The following is an 18,395-nucleotide window of genomic DNA, read 5'->3' as shown; positions in this document are numbered from 1 at the left end:
CACTATAAGAGATCAGCATTGTGCCTTTTAGCACTGCGGAGTTTTAAGTAGGGAGGTTTAAGAAGGGAAGCAAGATTGTAGTTTTTCTTCAGTAACAAGTAACAGCTTTTTTGAAGGGGAGAAAAATGAGCGATGCTAGGGTACGATTAAAAGTAAGTATTCTGGTAGGACATTTGCTGATAAATTCTGCAGGTAAATGCGCTGGGTTAATGGTCTCTTTCATATTGTAAGAGTATCCTCAGTGGGATTTGCTTCCTTGGCCGCTCTCGGTCCCCTCCCCCAGCACTGTGAAATGAGAAATGCAGTGTTTTTCGTGACTGGAGCAGGAGGGATCTTGTTATTGTGGCTGCATCACCCCTCCAGGACACAGTTCAGTGGAAGTTTGTCATGTGGCTGAGCAGAAACGATGAATGCAGGTTTTATGAAGTTCATTCCCCAAATACAAAGGAACAGGGGGAAACCCCCCACCACCACATTCATGGCTACAGGCTGCAAGAGCACACAGTTCACAGCCTGAGCTCTACATTGATCACTGTCAAGCTCCTGGGCTGCAATGCACCTGCGAGCTCTCCCCCGCTCCCTGAGCACAAGCCTTTACCTGCACTCCCTCCTCCGGTCACAGCACCCCCACACACACAGCTCCTTCTTTCTAGCTCCTCTCCTTTTCTAGCTAGGGGCACTGGGTGCTTTAGTGTTCCTCTGACACCTAGCCTGGATCCGGGCAGAACTGAATCACCCCTCTACTTAGAGGCAAGTGGATATTCACTAGTTAACACACACACACACCCCTCGCCTTGTTTCTCGACATCTCTGCTGCCCTTGCCCCTTACCTCGGGTATTGCTTCATTTCCTGTTTGCTTCCAGCAGCCACCTCCTTTGCTGTAGCTGTGTGCCATTATGCAGGCTAATATCAAACAGGTGGAAGAGGTAAACATTTAAAAAAAACCCCAACAACCCAACATGTCCTTCCTCTCCTCAATGGGCACGATGATATTGTCAGGAAATGGGTAACAGCTGCAGGTGCTAGAAACGAGCTACATGTATAGGAACGCCTGGAGTTTGCGTGTCGAAAACACACAGGCAGCTATTTACTGTGAATAGGTTATTTTCAACGGGTAAGCACCAATACAACGTCTCCTTGAGAAAACACCCTGTGCACACTCCTACTCTAAGAACAGCCACCTTGCACTGACCAAGCCCCCTGCCCCAGGGGTCTGGCGCAGCCCCCCCAGCACACAGCATCGCAGAGCTGACACCTGGCATGGGAACTGCCACCCCACCACTGCCCTGGCTGCATACCCTGACCTCCCTTCAGTGTGTTTCTCTCTGCGGGATTTTGGGGCTTGGTTGCAGGAAGGAGGTGGCAGTACTGGGGAAAAGTAAACGTCCTCCTGCTGTGGTGGGTTCGTACACAAGTCTGCATGTACCTACATCTGCATGCACCAGTCAGATCTGACCATTAGAGGTTCATGATTGCATCAGATGCTGGGCTTTATAGACTAGGCGCTCCGCTTAACAATTTTGCTACATGGGCCGGATTATTCCATTTGTTGACATCCATGTGACAATAACTAAAGGCACTCATCTTCTCTAGGAGGAAGGCAAGCACAGCATGGTGATCTCAGGACTCACTCCCTTGGCTTTACTTGTTCACTCAAGTCTGGGAAACCATATCCCTGAACCCATTTCACCAGCCTCTTTTGGAAATCAGTATCATTGTCAGCTGTCAATAATTCACTCCATTTACTGCTCTCAGCTGCTGAGGAAGGACACAGCAGAGCCTAAGTCGGGTAAGGTTACTGCGTGATAACAGCAATTCTTAAGTCAACGAGTATAATGAGGCTCTCCCTAGACAGTGACAAGCTTTGGATTTCCTATAGAAACAAGCGATTGTGCCTGTGTCTGTTTGTGCCTGCTGTGTTGCGGACTCCCCCTCCTCTCCTCCCCAGGTCTGGCTCCCCAGCCCCAGCCCAGCGGTGGTGAAGCTGAGCGGCTGTGGGCACTTGATGCTGATTAAATTCTGCTGACTGAGGAAGATGTCAAATTCTACCCAAAGCAGAGAGCCGCCAAGGAAAAGCTGCTTTTCTTTGCTTTTGACAGCTGGAGCCATGAATTTAAGCAGAGGTCTCACCTTCAGGCAAGTCAACAGCTGGGCAGGGAGCAGTCTTTCTTAAAGAGACAGTGTGCTGCATTTTCTGGAGTTTAGTGTTGTCAGGAGGTGAACGAGTTGAAGTGGAAGAGAATATGTAAAAACCCAGGTGCAGCTGGTTTTTTTGTTGTCTTTTTTTTTTTTCCTCTTTTACTAGAGAAGGACCAAGTAACAAACAAGAAAGAGGAAATGAAAACACAGTCTTAATTCCCACCCTTGGTGTTTCTCATCTTCCATTTCCCCTGCATTACGTACAGGGAGGAGACGCAGCCCACATCTGTATGGGAAGTTCCCAAAGTCCTTTCCCTAAGAAGACCATGCACTGCTTCACATCTACTTCTATATTTGTGTACCAGCCATGCTTCAGGAATCAGTGGCTCTGTGGACCAGTAATGGGGTCTGTAAGACCTTTCCCTGTTTTTAAACCTGTCTGTGTACAAAAGCCATCCAAACCTCCTACTGCTGAGGAAGTGCTCGCTTGCCTTTGTGATGTGACACCTGAGGACAATGGTCACGCAGTGGACACTGGACAGGAGTCCCAATAATAAAATATTGCTGCTATAACTAAATGCCCATCACTGCAGTTCTTACTGGAAGTATCACCTAGAAGACTGAGGACTGAATGGTACCGAAATATAAGCAGGCTACACTCCCACACTGTACCTGCTGGGTCCAAAAAAGGAACTTTTTCACTACAGGGCCAGGCTTTGCAATACCAAATTTCCACCCCAATGGAGCAGAAGCCAGGACATTGAGGAGGTTCAGACCACCTAAGAGGCAGGGATAGACACACAGAGCTCTGATCTAAGTGCAGAGGGAAATAGGTAGTGCACAGTTGCATGGCCACTGTCACATCACATAATTCACGTGTGTGGAATCTGAGCAGGTGCAATTGGCCAAAAGTGTGAAATGCAATGAAGCCTTGCTGTTGCCCTTTCCTACCCCTCTGCACCCCCCCCTAAAAGCCACAACTGCTTAGAGTACTTTGGCCACTAGACAAGAGATTTGGGGGTACTCCCAAGGACTCTTCTTGGAAGGGCAGCTCTGGGAAAGAATTAGAAATGAGCTGGACCAGAAGAAAAGTATGTAACTGTCCTGGGCTCTACATGTTGATCTCAGGGATGTTTAGGTACTTCATGCAATAGCTGCTTATTGCAAAAGCAATTCTGAGGCCGGGCAAGGAAGCCAAGCCAGCAAGTGCTCTAGCCAGTAAGGCATGACAGCCATAACCACTGTTACTCTCTCTGACAGTGAGTCCAATTTTCTTTCCCTTCCCTGCTGGAAGACCTACAAGAGGAGAAACATCCTACCCCAGTCTCTCCCCTGATCATTATAACATTTTATAGGGAGGTGCGAAATGTGAATTTCAGGCCCTTCAGAAAGGAATTATGTGCATCTCCCCAGTACCTTAGAAATACGAAATGAGAGCAGGACAGCACTCCCCTTGGTTAGGATGGAAGAAGTCCTAATGGACTAAACCGTGTTTAAGGTTGGCACTTACTTTGTGGCATCTAATGTATGTCCTGGAAAGACTGTCACAACTGCCAAGCTCTTGTGTGAAAGCACAGGATCATTGTCATCATCATCACTGATGCTTTGAGAGGGCGGTGGTGGGGAAAGGCAGCAGGTAACATCATCCAACCCAACCAGGAAAAGGAGGAAAGGCTGGAGAGAATAAATGTTTTCTGTCTGTATCTCCATTGACCTGTGATATGCAGTAGAAGTCACACTTCTCTGACCTGCAAACACTGAAGTGCTAGTAAGCATGTGTAGATATAGAACTGTAAGTGTTTAAATGGGATTTTTTGATGTTAAGAGTTGAAGCACCTATTGAAAGTAGGTATTTGCAGAGTTAAGTAGTAGCTGAGGTTACCAAAGCTAAAATTTAGGGTATAGGAAACAAAACTCCACCCAGGCCGCAACCTTAATACAGGCAGGCCTTTCTTGGATTTAGCCAATGGATTGGATCCATTCAAGCAATTTTTCCTAAAATTTTTCAGCTTTACTTTAGCTCCACCAGTGGCAGGAAAAGTGGAAGCTCTTAAGGGTAAGTGATTGTGAATGTCTTGTCTTATTTATCAAACAGACAAGAAAGCAAATATATAAAAAAGTTTTCATAACTATTTTATTATCATGACATAGAGGGAAGATAAAATTCCACTTCTGCCATCATTCCAGCTACCACCCTAAACCACTGCTGACACTTGTGCCAAATGTAAGCTTTCAAATGGTTGTAAGTGCAAAGGCATTTGGAAAACCTGCAGAACTTATATTTCAAGTAGAATTGAAAGACAGAGGCTAATTTCTGCTCTGCTTGAAAGCAGAAGGCATGGAAATCTGGTGCCAGACTTCTTTCTTACTAGATTTTCTGCCTAGTTTTACAGCCTCCTACTGTTCAGGTGGGGCTCTGTAAGAGTGGAAACTTGGATGGCTAAGTATTTTTCTGAATCCCATTTTTAAATGCTTAAAGAACATCCACCATCACCATTTCAAGTAAGAAAGATCCTGGGTACAGTCAAGACCAGCCAAAGACATGAAATGAAAAAGCACAGTTTGTTGTGAGCGTGGCAGCTAGAACTGACAGCTTTGTGATTTTAGAAGAGAAACTTAACCGTCAGCACATCATGACATTTTTGGTGTGATGCATGATGATGTGTGGGTGGATTGCAATGCCACATGTTGTTATTTTAATGCATTATCATTATCAGGCTTTATTGGAGCATTGCTGTGTTTCAGCAGAACTTCATTATCTCCTGCAGCAGCTTCAGCTCAGCCAATCCTACTATAGGTTAACAGATATTGACTGTATATAAAAAAAATAATCTACTTTGCCTAGATTTGCATCTTGGTATTCTAGTGAACCAGATAACTGGAAGCAGTTTCATAGAAAATGATTTTTAAAAGTAGTTTATGTATACATTCATACTGGAGGCCTGATTGTCACATCAGTCTTTTCAGAGAAGGGAAACATGCCTTCCTAGTTTTGCAAATAATCATGCAGTTTCCATTTCAGACAATAATTGTAATTAAATAATGTTAGAAGAATCAAAACAGACAATTTTCTTCCAAAAAGATAGAACTCTCCTAAAAAAGCGTAAGTTGTGAATTATTGTTCTAATTCCCAGGTACCTAATGGACCCAAAAAATGATCCTGCTTCAACTTTTTGTCAAGGAGAGATGCAAATAATATGATTAGCTTGTTACAAAAAATGGATCTGATCTTGGAATACTGGGGTAAATATCAACTATGCCTTCCAGACACAAAGCTTTAAACTAGCACTAATGGCAGTCGTAGGATGAAAGCTTTCCAGGCCACATGGAAAATACGGGACATGCAGTGCACAAATTTAGCTGAATCTGAAGGAGAATCCAGAATATTTAGTCTGTAGCCATTTAAGCTAGGATCTGTTAAGCACAGCTGTGTATTCATTTGGATAGTAGCTTCCTACACAGGCTGTGTGTCCTGAACTGTGCTGAGATTATTTTATCTGCCTGAAGGACCTCAGTGTCCCTATTACCAGGAAATAGTTAATATTCTTTCCTACTGGGGCCCACATGCACCTGCACAACTGTGGTGTGTGGTTTCTTCTTGCAGCTGCATCTCTGACTCCGCTGCTGCCTGTGTAGAGGTTTTAAAGTGTAAATGGAGAGTTGGTGAGGCTACCCTTCAGTGGTAATGCAGCCTCAAGGGCTGCTGCCGAAGCAGCAAAACCACTCTCTGAGTGAAGAAGCAGTTTCAGCAAAGCGTGTTTCTCAGTTGTTAATATTATATCCCATCTTACTCTGGAAAATTCAACGTGTATTATAAATACCAATTAGTGATATATCCTCACAATGCCATTCTGGAGTCACTGTTCTTATCCTGATTTTTCCAGAGGAAGAGAATGAGGTTGTGAGACCTTAACTTTTTTTCCTAAGGTCACTGAGAGCAAGCCTGTGGCAGAGCCAGATACACGATGCAGATCTTTCCCAGCCCTGTAGTTTGGCTGCTCAGCCACCCTGCTGCTCCCTTAGTTTGCTGTCCAAACTCCTTGAGCAAAAGGACTGTTTTTGTCCCTGTTGCTAAAACCCATTGTTCACAATATCTGTTCCTTCTCAGGAATGAGAGGATTGTGGGGGTCAGTAATCAGAAGAGAGAGTTATCAGCTAGCCCTGGGCTCCAGGAACGGTGATTAGGATCATCTGTTATTAACCACCCCAGACGCATGCTCTGGAGCAGAAGTGCTCAGTTCTCCTCTGCATTCAAGATCTGTCTGGTGTGAGGGTGATAGATGGGAGGGAAGAGATTGTGTTCACTGATACTACAAGGTGATGTGATTTAGAGGACCTAGGTGGTTGTTTCCCTCTATTCCCATCATGTGATCCCCTTAAGGTTCATATACCACTGAAGGATGGCCAGAGCCAAAGGACTGCTTGCCCTTTGCACTCCTTTTTTGCACTGTTCCTTCCCCTCCTAGCACGCTCCTGTGGTGGGAGAGCGACAATTGGCACATGAGCCAAATCTGCTGCCTTTGGGCTGAGGGAGATTTTTCTCTTCCAGGCAACATTTTTAAGCCAAGGATTTCAGTGTCAACCTTGCTTTTAAGAGAGTGTGTGCTGTTATCTTTAGGTTTACAACTTTCTGAAGCGAAAAGGAGATTTATAGAAAGAAAATGAGAGTGCATATGCGCACCTTATCATGCAAGACAGGCAGACAAATGTATCCACACAAAGAATTCCTGCAAGTGGTTGTTAGTGCATGGTTGCACAGGGAGTTTTACCTCGTGTTGACGCACAAAGCTGCTTGTTTCAAGCAAAAATACTACCAGGGTGAGAGATCGTGTAAGTGGAAAGAGATGCTGGCTGTGTTTTCTGTGTGTACCTTTTGGTGTAAAAATCATAGAATCATGGAATGGTTTGGGTTGGAAGAAGCCTTAAAGATCATCTAGTTCCAATCCCCCTGCCATGGGCAGGAACACCTTCCACTAGACCAGGTTGCTCGAAGCTCCATCCAATGTGGCCTTGAAACACTTCCAGGGATGGGGCATCCACAGCATCTCTGGGCAACCTGTTCCAGTGCCTCACCACTCTCAATAGTGAAGAATTTCTTCTTTATATCCAACCTAAACCTACCCTCTTTTATTTTAAAGCCATTCCCTTTGTCCTATCATTACATGCCATTGTAAAAATTCTCCCTGTCTGCTCTAACAGTAGCTGTATTCAGGTTAAAAACACAAAATACCTCAGCATAAATCACCAAAGTTTTTCTTTCTTTCGGAAACTTGATTTCCCCTCTCTCCCCCTGCTTCTTGGCCTTGTTTTATTTAACCTAAAATAAGTCTCCTGAATTTTTTTTGTGAGTAGGAAAAAACTGTCCTCCCATTGCACAGCAAGTGACCCTCACTTTTTCTGGTTTGGAAGAACAAAAGTTTAAGGAAAGTTTCCTGGGAAGTGTCATATCTCTGCCATAGCCCTAAGCCTTGGTCGGAACCACATCAAGCTGATACACCACACATATGTAACAGGTGGCCTCTGCTCCCCAGCAACCTGCTCCCGAAGAGAATGAGGCATTTTCTCACAATATTTAGATGCTATAAAGATTTTGAAACTCTTGCTCAGAGCCTTCGTGCACACAGTGGAACCTCTGCTCGGCAGCAGCTCCCCCCACGCCCCCCCCCCCCCCGCCCGCCTATGCTGTCTGCACAGCTAGGCCATACTGCAGCAAGTTTAACTTGGAAGAAAGAAGACTAGGGGACAAAGCTTCATGGTCACCTGCCCTTTATCACCCCCAGCATTCAAACATTAGAGCTTCCCTTAAGGAAATTAAGGACACACCTCTGAATTTCTCTGCTGGTACCTGGAACCTCTGAGGAGAGCAGCTTTGTCACCAGGCTAATAGATGTTGTGGGCAAGTCACTCGTCTGTGGAAACTTTTCCACTTGTTAGAACTTATGCACAGGGACTCAACACTCACGCAGCTCTCCTGCAAATAAATACCCTTTTCAGGAGGGAAAAGAATCAGGTTTTTTTTCTCCCTTTTCATTCTGTGTCTGGCCCATTTTAGGCAGAAGGCAAGAGCTTCTGCAGAAAGCAAATGCTAGTGAACCTTTTGCCTCAACTGTGGAGCACCTGGATCCAACATCTGTTACTAGCTAGTCTGAATAGGAGTTAAAAAAAGAGAAAGATCGCACTGCTAATGACTCAAATCATGGTGGGAGACAGCCGGCTTGGACACCTAGCTTAAGGAGAGCCTCACAGGTGCAAGTGGTGAGGGAACAGCAGTTCTTCTGCTCTGGAGCTAAGGCACTTGAACACTTTCAAGAGACTTGAGGCTAAAGGTTGTTTGTTGGCTGGCTTGGTGGCTCCTCAGGCCTTTGCTGGACCCTGAAGTTCCTCCTCCCCAGCAAGGAGAAGCAACTCTGCCGCTGCCTGGTGCGGAAAGCCTCAGTGCCTGCAGGTCGTGCCTCATCCTGGGCCTCTGCCCAGCTCTGCCTGGAGGTCAGGTGCTGCAGCAGGGCAGCTTCATCCTTTGCATCTGCAGGGCGGTGGTCACAGGCTTGCTCCCCAGCACCTCAGAGGATGTCACTTTTTATCTGTGCCCCGTGCATTTCAAATCTGATATTAAATGCAATGAAGCTGTCTTGCCTCTGGCCACACTGAAGAAATTCATGCTACTACCAGTAACACCAAATAAGGCAATAAAAGACATTGCTTAGTTTGCACAACCTTTTATTTTCCTCCCTAGAACTATTTTTAGTTAAACAATTTTCTGCCAAAAAAGCTCTGTCTGTGTCCAGAACTGCCCTGGTCATCGGCACTGTTACCAGGGACTCGAGCTTTATGGCCCTCATAACTCTGGAGGGCGAAAGGTCGAGCTGTGGAGCCTTTGTGTCAGCTCCACATTTCTCTTTAAACACATGTGAGAGACAAAGCTCCCCTGAGACCCCCATGGAAACTGCCTCCAGGGGAGGGGAGAGGGTGAGAGAGCACTGGCCTGGCAGATAAAAGCAACATCAAAAGGAGCAGGGAGCAGCTGTCCATCTGGAGAAGCAAACTTTTTTTTCCCCCCTTCTTCTTTTAGGAGAAAGAGACTGTCTCAAAGGATAGTCTCAAAAAATTTCGCATGGAAGGAGAAAAAAAAAACACAACCAAACAACCAACCCACCGGCAAGGGGGAAGGCAGAAAAGCCCCCGCAGCAAACAGAAGGAGGTGCTGCTTGGCAGAAATCCCAGGCTGAATCATTTAAATCACTTTTAGTGCCTCCAAATGCCAGTCGCTGCCTCTGTTTATAGAGTCACAGCGAGAGACCTGAAGAGAATACATTTCCCAAAGCAACATCTGAGCTCGGGAATGAATCAAAACTCACTTCATACGCTGCAAACCCCCTTCCCTCTGACCAAGCTTTTGTTCTGTTGCTGGGTTTGGTGTCAGCCTCCATCCCCACAAGAAAAACCCCACAGCCTGATGACCAGATAGCTGAGCGTGTTTACGATAGGGTGGGTTTCACCACACAGGCTTTCCAGTACCTGTTAGTGCCAATGATAAACAGTCTGATACAGGTAATTATTGATCAACACACCAGTATAGGTATATTCCTTCAGTTCTTGAAAACAACAAATTACACATCCTTACCATCAGATTTACAGACACGAAAAGCTCTTCTCCCAGGCTGTAACTATTAAAATAGTTACTCAAACACAACACATACCCACCCCAAAATCAAGAGAAAACCTCAGTCAAACTCAACAAATTCAGCAGCAAATCCCAGTCTGCATCATGAATGGGGACAACAGGGCTACCTCCCACTCCTGCCCTCGTCCAAGGTTTCCCATCACATCTATTTGCACCTGAAGTCACTCAGGAAGATGCTGACAATATATTTCCCTTTCAAATATTGGATGAAAATACCTTTGTAAAAACAGACAGTGAGTGATAAAAAAATCAAGAAAGTCTAATTCTTGTTTTTCACCAATCCAACTCCCTCAGTATTGTGAAGCTGAAGGTCTGAAATCGAGTACCCAAGATGTTTTCTGCTTCAGTAAAGTGAAGATATTGCAAATGGCCTGTAACTAAACACATGTCTATTTATCCTGTGTGATTTGTAACATGAAAATACCTGGCGGCTTCCCACATGTCCAGCAAAGTACCTTGTACCAAAGGGAGAAGGGATGAAGGATGGATACAACAGCCCTGCAACCTCATGAGGTGGACAGCACCCTGAGGTGCTTCCTGCCCACGAAGTCCAGCACTGCATCTCCACCCAGATGCAGGAACAAGATCTTTCTTCCTCTCCACACTGTGGGTATGAGCCATGGCCAGACGCAGCTACCTGGCTAACTGGACCTGACCAGCAGCCTGCCCTACAACGGCAGTCGTGGACACCCTGTGGGGTGCTGCTCACACATGCCTTAAAACGACCCAGCCTATGTAATAACATTCATGCAGGGCTTCTGCATGTGCAGGAAGGCAAGGGGGAGCATGACCCCTTTCACAATTCACCCTGGGACACTCATGGGCATCCCTTCACACCTGACACAGCCTCCTGCACTGGCAGCCTTGGGTGTTCCAAAAACCTGTGGTGGCATGCAGAGGGCAGGGGAGCGTGCTCTGTGTGGCGTACTGCAGGCAGCGCTGCAGATCCCAGCAGCCTGGGAGAAGAAAGCAGGAGCCATGGGGGCATCTCCTGGGAACTGGGCTGAGATGTCATCCTAAGCAGTGCAGGGAGAGGGCAACGCTCCCACTCCACACTGGTGGGGATTATTTTAGCTGACTTAGGACAACGGGCACCTGTGGCACCCTGGTGCACCTTGAGAAGACAGAGATGTCCACCCGTAGTGCTCCCGTGGCATACTCCTGCTCTCAGTTTAGGTGTCCCCTGCACTGATGGCAGAGCCAGCCCCTGTGTTCCTTGCAGAGCTGACTCCTACCTCACACCTCCCCACTGCTGGGATAATAAATACCTCACGCCTGAGCACAGTGCGTGGCCAGGCTGCTCTCCCACTCCCCAACGGCACGTCCAGGGGCGGCAGATTGGCAGGTTGCTGGAGGAGGCGAACCTCGTGGGCTGGCGGGCAGCCAGGCTGCCGTGGCCTCCTGCCACAGCCCCTGCATCTCGCAAGGCCAGCCTGCCAGACACGTCCCCCCGTCGCGTGACAGGCCACTGCGTTGTCTCACACGCTAGAAAAGATTTGAGAGGTCTGCCTCATCACTGAGAGGCCCATGCAGGGTCCCCTTTGCTGTCCTCATCCAGCCCGGGGTTTAGAGGGGCTGGTGGGTGAGCTTCCTCCTGGTTTTGGTCCAGAATTGGTGCCCAGAGTGCTGCAGAGGACTCCCAGCTCTTCATCTCCCCTTCTTTCTGATGGGATACTCTTGTTTGTGTTCTGCAATCTGCTGCCAACATTACCAGGGCAGAGAGGTTCCCTGTCGGCGCAGGAAGGCTTGCCGCCCAGGAGAGCCCAGGACCCACACCAACGCACCCATGGGACATCAGTGCAGGTAAGCTCCTGCCAAATTTGGGTGCAGAAAGCCAGTGGTTCTTCATGCCTGAGGTGTGTCCATAGCCGCTGGCTGGTCCAAAAATCTTTTACGTGAAAGCTGGGTTTTATACGAGTCCCTACATGTCAAACTGCTACTTCCAGCCCCACTGTCCTGGCACGTCTCCAGTCCCAGCTGCCACAGTGGAAATAAGCACAAAGCCTCTCCTTCCAAGTGGCTCCAGTGCCCAGTCCCACTCGCAGCCCCACAAACCCAAAAGTTGGCTCTGATGGCCTTTGTGAAGAAGAGAGCGCTTTTTTTTCCTCAAGAGTGGGCTATCTGCCATGAACCACAGATTCAAATTGTGGTGAAGACTAGGTCTGCCCACACATCTACATTTTCAGATAAGTCCTCTTTTTCTACACATAAATATCTCCGGTTGGATCATTTTGGGCTTTTTTGTTTGTTTAAGCTTTATAGATTTCTCATAGTTTTCTGAATATCTGGTTTGTCCATCAGGTCAGAAGCCCCTTACTATGCTGCAGCGCATCTCAGAGTCTCAGACAGGTGCCCAGAAGTCACCCACAAGGTACCCAGAAGTCACCCCCACAGGGTGCCCAGGACAGGCAGCACCCCAATTCACACTGTTGTGCGCAAGCACTGTGCTAAACCAGCCACATGAAGGAAGTCCGATGCACAGAGCTACTGCATGTATACCGCCTGATATATCTAAGAATCAGCCTAAAAGTCTAAAGTCTAAGGAATAATTGTGCAGTGCACATGTGGCACATCCAATGATACTTCCTGGAAGCGCCAGACTTAATTCCACCACGTGTTTACTGTGCATCTGTCTGCAAAATCTTGAATGGAAATACGGGAGCCCTGCAGGAGAATTTGCTGCAAACGTGTTACTCAAGCCTGTGTGGTCTGTTCTTAGTGTCTCCCCATTTGTAGTAATAGGTCACATTAACAGGTTGGTACTCACACAATCTCTTTGCTTCCTCACCATTATCTCCCAGTTGTGTCTAGAGCAGAAGTTTCTGACATTGCTCACTGCTGTTGTGGCCACTTCTACCCATGTGGTGTACACCATACTAAGGCTACTCATCTAATTTCCGTGACCCCATGGCACAGGACTTGCACCCCACAACTCCCATGGCTTAGACAGAATTATTCCAGGGATAGCTGAATATAATTTTCATCACAATCTGGCCCTTATTTTAACTGCATTTAGCTCTTGACTATGTTTCAAGTATGTTTGATCTTCCGCAGACCTTTAAAATGCTCTTGTGTTTGCACGCTGTTGTAATGAGTACAGCCCAGGAACAGCTCAGATCAGCCAGGCAGAATGTGTGGGTGCAAGACAAGGTGTTTCTGATGGCTGGACCAAAGCTGAGACATGTGCCTCTACTGGAGAGCCATCAGAGTCTGAATCTTGCCCTCTTTAGCAAGCTTCATTTGAGCATGTAAAAAAATTGCTTGCAAAAACAACATCTGAAAAAAATCCTCCCAATTTTAAGGGTAACTGTCCAGAATGTTAATTTATTAAAGAAAGTCCCACCAGACCATGCACAGGCTCTGAAGAAAAGGCCCAGAGGAGCATAGTGGACTGAGAGGAAAGCCCGAGAGTTTGTCAGAGCTCTGGTAAGAGTTGCTTTTTTGCTCTTTCATCATTGAGCACCCTGTGTGCTCTGCAAGATTCGAAAGACCCTGAGAAAGATGTTGTGGCCTGTCTCTGCGTAATGAAAGCACTAGTGTTAATGCAGCACCTTTGTCAAGCACGTGAGGCTTTCCCCAGGGCCTTGGGAAGCCCCTTCCCTGACTCTTTGTTTTGCTTCGCTAAAGCTCTGCCTGTGCTGAAGGGGTTACTGTCTCGTACAATATAACAGTGGGGCTGACTTGGCTGGAACAGACATTAACTTCCACAGTAAATCTGGCAGGAGCTGGTAATTACAGAAAAAGCAGCCAGGGGTCATGGCCAGCCAATGCTCTGGAGTAACAGAGCAGAAAATCAAAACAGAGGGGGAAGGGAAATCATATTCATCATAGTCTTAGGGCTGAGGTCGGTCTCCTCCAAACTATCAGGAGCCTGTCGTCAATTGTTATGTTTAGAAGGAGCCTCTGGAAGATGAGGTAATAATAATGTTAAACATTAACTTGTTAGTGCTCCCGCTGCACTGGAAATTCACCTCCACCCCAGCACAGCTGGGAAGGGGGAACGAACGCTCCCTGGAAACAGCCGGGAATACGGTTCGCTAATTGCACTCCTGCATTTGTCCCGTTTCTGGCAGGTTTCTAGCACTGACATGCAGCCCAAAGGTTTCTGCTTTGTGGGTCCTGTGTTCTCTTGTCCAGTCCTGCATTGCTTCAGAGTCTTCCAGCACACGCTTCTCCCCTTGCTGCCGCTCTGGAATGCAGGCAGCAGGGTGAGCGCTCTGCCTGCCTGCAGTGCTGCCTTCTGAGCTGGCAGGGAAAACATGCATGCAACTCCTGGACAGGGTGGCAGAGACTCACCTATGGAGCAAGAGCAACCATCAAACACGTACATGACACCCAGATAAAGCCTGGGAGAAAAGATGACTGTCAGCATTACTGCTCTTCTATATAGCTCCTCACAGCTCTGCACTCCAACTTCTCTCCTTACAGCCAGAGTTAAATCAGTGGCTGCCCTGTAGCTGTACCTGTAAGCAGGCTAACATTACCTCAGAGCACATCCATGAAGAAGTGAGGTCATGGCAGGATGGGAAGGGCTGTAAAATGCAGGGCAACTAGCAGGTAAAATAGTTACTTTGCCACTGGGGAAGCCAGCAGCACTTCAGTGCTTATTTGGGCTTCTGCCTGGGCGCTCATATGCACACAAATCATCACGCCATCCTGCTGGGAAACCCCATCCCTTGACACAGTTGCCTGGATTAAACAGACAACATCCCATTGCAGAAACAAAGAGAGGAAAATGGGGCTTTATCCCTGGCCGTGATGTATCTTGGCACGTACCCTCCGACGGCTGCCTGGCCTCACCCAGCCCTTCTGTAAATGGGAGGTACAAAACCTGCCTTAAAGATGAGCTGAGGTTTAAATAATCCACAATTACAGAGCACTGCTGACACCTCCAGAAGATGAGAGCCACTAAAATGGAAAATTCAACCGTCAGTGCTATATAAAAGAAATTGAGGTTGAGCTGGCCCCTGGAAAAAGTCATTGGCACAGGTCATATCACGTGGGCTCACTTGCATGGCCCTGTTCTGCTCCGAGAGACAAGCCCCTGGCCAGCTGCTGCAGAGGGGGGCCAGAACAAGAGCCCTTTTTCTGCCAGGCTTGTGTCCCTGCTCAAGCTGAGTGATCCTGGGTGATGCTGGTGAAATGGTTTGTTTACTCATTAAATGACTAATGAGGTGGCCCCTACCTGCCTCTCTGCATGTTGGGTGGTGCTCAGTGGAGCAGAGATGCAGCAGGCGAGTGGCCGCTGCTGTTAGACATGGCGGGCTACCAACTGGCTCAGAGAACAGAGGGCAGGAGTCACTTAGAGCAGAAATTCGTCTGCCAGCTCCAACCCACTGGTTGTATCCTGCTAACAGTTTACTCTCAGAGTAGTGCTAGTAATCCCATAGGCAGTGCGCAGGGTGGTAAAACAGACACCTGTAAACAGATACAACACAGCAAAGTGTAAATTAAGGCTTTTTTGCATGCACAGTATCTTCTACCTGCCCTGCTACCGCTCATCTTTGCATTCATAAAAACCTATAAAAAATGGGAAACAGAGGGATACTGGGCTCGGACTGTTTTTTATCTGCTGGTAGCCACTCACTGCTGTACCGCACACACCACCTTGCAGGTCACCCTGCCCCAGCTTTCGCATTCACTTTAGCCATCTAACACACCAGTTACCGGTTTAAATTTGTGACTGCATATGGAGGGAGCCTTGGTAGCTACCTGTCACTGCTGCTGGGTAACCAGAGCATGTCTTCGCTTAAGCAGATGTGATTCAGCTGGTAGGACATACAGTATGGTGAGGAGCATGGGCAGGAGGTAGCCCTTGTGCTGGTGGGCCAGGTTGCAGCTGGGTAATAACCAAGCTGTGGCCCCAGACTATGATGTACTTGTATTTCCAGGCTGCTCAGCAGGCTGCAGTGCACACCTGGGGCTGGGGCTCTGGCTCCTTTTCTTTGTCTTTCTGGTCAAGTAAGAACTGGGAAGTACAAATATCTATTTTCAGATTTCTAGCCCGATTTTTGCAGGCCTAGGGTGTTGACATAAGCTTCAGGTGTACCCCAGACTCCAGAGTGCTTCCCTGAATTGCTTCTGTTCAGGTGCGTGCCACGCCATTCATGGACAACGTGAGCCTGTGCAGCTGCAGCTCCCCGGGACCCACTGGTGCTGTGCCACCCAGGCTTTGAGGAGGCCAGCCAAGCAGTGGCACAGGAGGACACACTCCGGAGCAGCCTGAGGGAAGTCAGCACTGTAACTGCCCACGCAGCTCTCCAAAGTCTAGGCACAGTTCTTCCCACACAGCGTTAGCAAGCGTCATTTGGTAGAATTAAACGTGTCCAGGGTAAAAGGTTCAGGTCTGGACCTCTCTGGGGAGGACCAAACCAAGTGCCACTCGAATTTTTTAAACCATAAAACATAAGGACACACAAAAATAATAGTCCAGGAATCTTCAGAAGATGTGGGAACAATTCTTACTTTAAATACAGATGCAATTTTCTCAAACCTCAGTGTCATGATTCAGCATTTCTAAAGTAAATAATTTACAATAACAAAAGCAAGAAACTAAGAGGTTTGTGTGGGATCAAGGTAAAAATGAATTTTGCAATGTGAGAGAGATGAAAGGTAGATTATCATGAAAACAGGACATCTTGATCCTACCACTGAGGAAAAGCTGAATCCTCCACCACAAAACCTAGTCTGAGTCATTGTTTAATGAACCGAGCATTGCTCGCAAAAACTCGGCTCTGAGGTCTTTTTTTCAGATAATAAAAACAGTGCTGATATTTTTATATTGAGTTAATAGTCTTGAAGAAGAGCCACAAAATTGTACTCTGCTGTACAAACTCTACAGAAAAGAAGTAAATCTGGAGGGTAACAAAAAGATTCTGGATGCACTGTTTATTTAACCCCCCCTGAACCTCTACTTTCCCTCCCACGCAAGCACCTAAACCCACTTGTGTGCTTGCTGGGAATTACAAGGTCTGTTCTCAGGGTTGCGGGGCTTTACAGTATGATTCAAAGAAAAGTAGAAACTGTCCTGCACTCTCCTCGTGTTTGCCAGCTGTACTGACACTGAGGAGGAGGATGCCAACATAGCTTAAATCTCAGCAGACCTTTACAGAGCTGGCTTGGTGTTTCTATCCACATTTTACGGCTGGAGAAACACGTTCAAAAGCAGGAACTTGACAGTACCCGTGTGCTTTTACAAAACTGATTGAGCTGCCCCGGAGTTAGCAAGATGAGCCCTGGCATAGGCAGGTCTCCTTGTCTGGCAGCAAAGTCATGAGGACAGTCGAAAGCCGCCCTGTCTACAGCCATCTCCCAGCAGTGCCGACACTCCTGCTCCAGTATTAGCGAGAAGGGGTTCCTAGGAAAATTTTGTCCAGGTCGGGTGAAGCTGAAGCGATTTGCCCAGGACCAGCGTACAGGTTAGTGTCAGAACCAGGAAAGGTAGCTGAATCTGTGGCTCCCTGCAGTTAAGGATGTGTGTAGACAATTGGGCTGGGAGCTTGTCATCACCTCTTATGAGGAAAGTGAAAGGGGGAGGCCTCTTGGAGAGCATTAGTGCTTTTATTGCAGAGAGATATTACAAAAGATTGCACAGTGGAACATGTTCCAGAATCAGGAGGGAACTCAACCCTAAATCTTTTGATTCCTTTTGCAGCTGGAAACATGTCACAGCAGGATCCACTGCAGGTCCTAGTGCTGGAAAACAATGGAGATAAATAGTAAAAGAAGGGTTTTTTTCTTATATAAAAACAGCAGGTTTTTTTCTAACATTGAATTGTTTTCACACCAGGCCTTTCCCTGACGCTATGAGAAGGACTGCGACAGGCTGAGGGATGAGTAGATGTGGCATGTGACATGAAGGTGGAATTCAGCAGTCGATTGAGGAGATGTTGATCTAAATTATACTTCTTCACCGCTGTGTGACCTTTTTTCTTACCCTTTGACAGGGCTTTCTGAATGCTTCCAAGACAGATTTCCATACATGGACTGCAATGTTTCAGATACCTGCAACTGCAAACCTCGGTGAGGAACAGCCGGAGAGCTTGACTCCCTCACCTTGAACCTCCTTGGATGTGGTCAGGGCGTAGCCAGCCACTGATGTGTGAAAGCCAGCATTTGCTTGCTCACTCATTTGCTTTCAACCTCCACCCCCCATAGCCATTGAAATGTTGCTTTTGGCAAGAACTGGGGCACAGGGGAGGGACAATTACCACGAGCACTCATTGTTTGCAGAATGTTTTTCTTAATGCCTTAGAAAAAAAAGAAAAGGGTTAGGTTGAAAGGTCAGCCGACCTCTTTGTTTTCTTTGGAATGGGAGATTCAAACCCTTCAGAAAATGTTTTATTAGCTCTTCTGAATTTCACTTTCCACAGAGGTTTTCTCTCCAGGCAATGTTTAGAGGCACCAGCAAGGAGTGCCCATGCTCATCAAGCTGAAGGTGATTTAAGGAGAAGAACAAAATCTGCACCTTGGCTAATGGAAAGTAATTCCTTGCTTAAAATTGTGTTACAAAAGAAAAAACCCGCTTGCTTGCTGAGGAGGAAGGAGCTTGGGGGGTAAGCACTGGGCTGCGGA

General features: G+C 47.1%; 1 non-coding gene across 1 annotated transcript; it reads left to right on the top strand.

The window, feature by feature from the left end:
- Positions 1 to 3,558: 3,558 nt before the first annotated feature.
- On the top strand, positions 3,559 to 3,673 carry LOC121092118. The gene has a single exon (XR_005829199.1). It is a non-coding gene; the product is annotated as a U6atac minor spliceosomal RNA (small nuclear RNA).
- Positions 3,674 to 18,395: the final 14,722 nt, after the last annotated feature.

This window comes from Falco naumanni, chromosome 7 (assembly GCF_017639655.2).
Source record: "Falco naumanni isolate bFalNau1 chromosome 7, bFalNau1.pat, whole genome shotgun sequence".
In the NCBI taxonomy this organism is placed as follows: domain Eukaryota; kingdom Metazoa; phylum Chordata; class Aves; order Falconiformes; family Falconidae; genus Falco; species Falco naumanni.
This window is presented reverse-complemented; position numbering and strand designations above follow the sequence as displayed.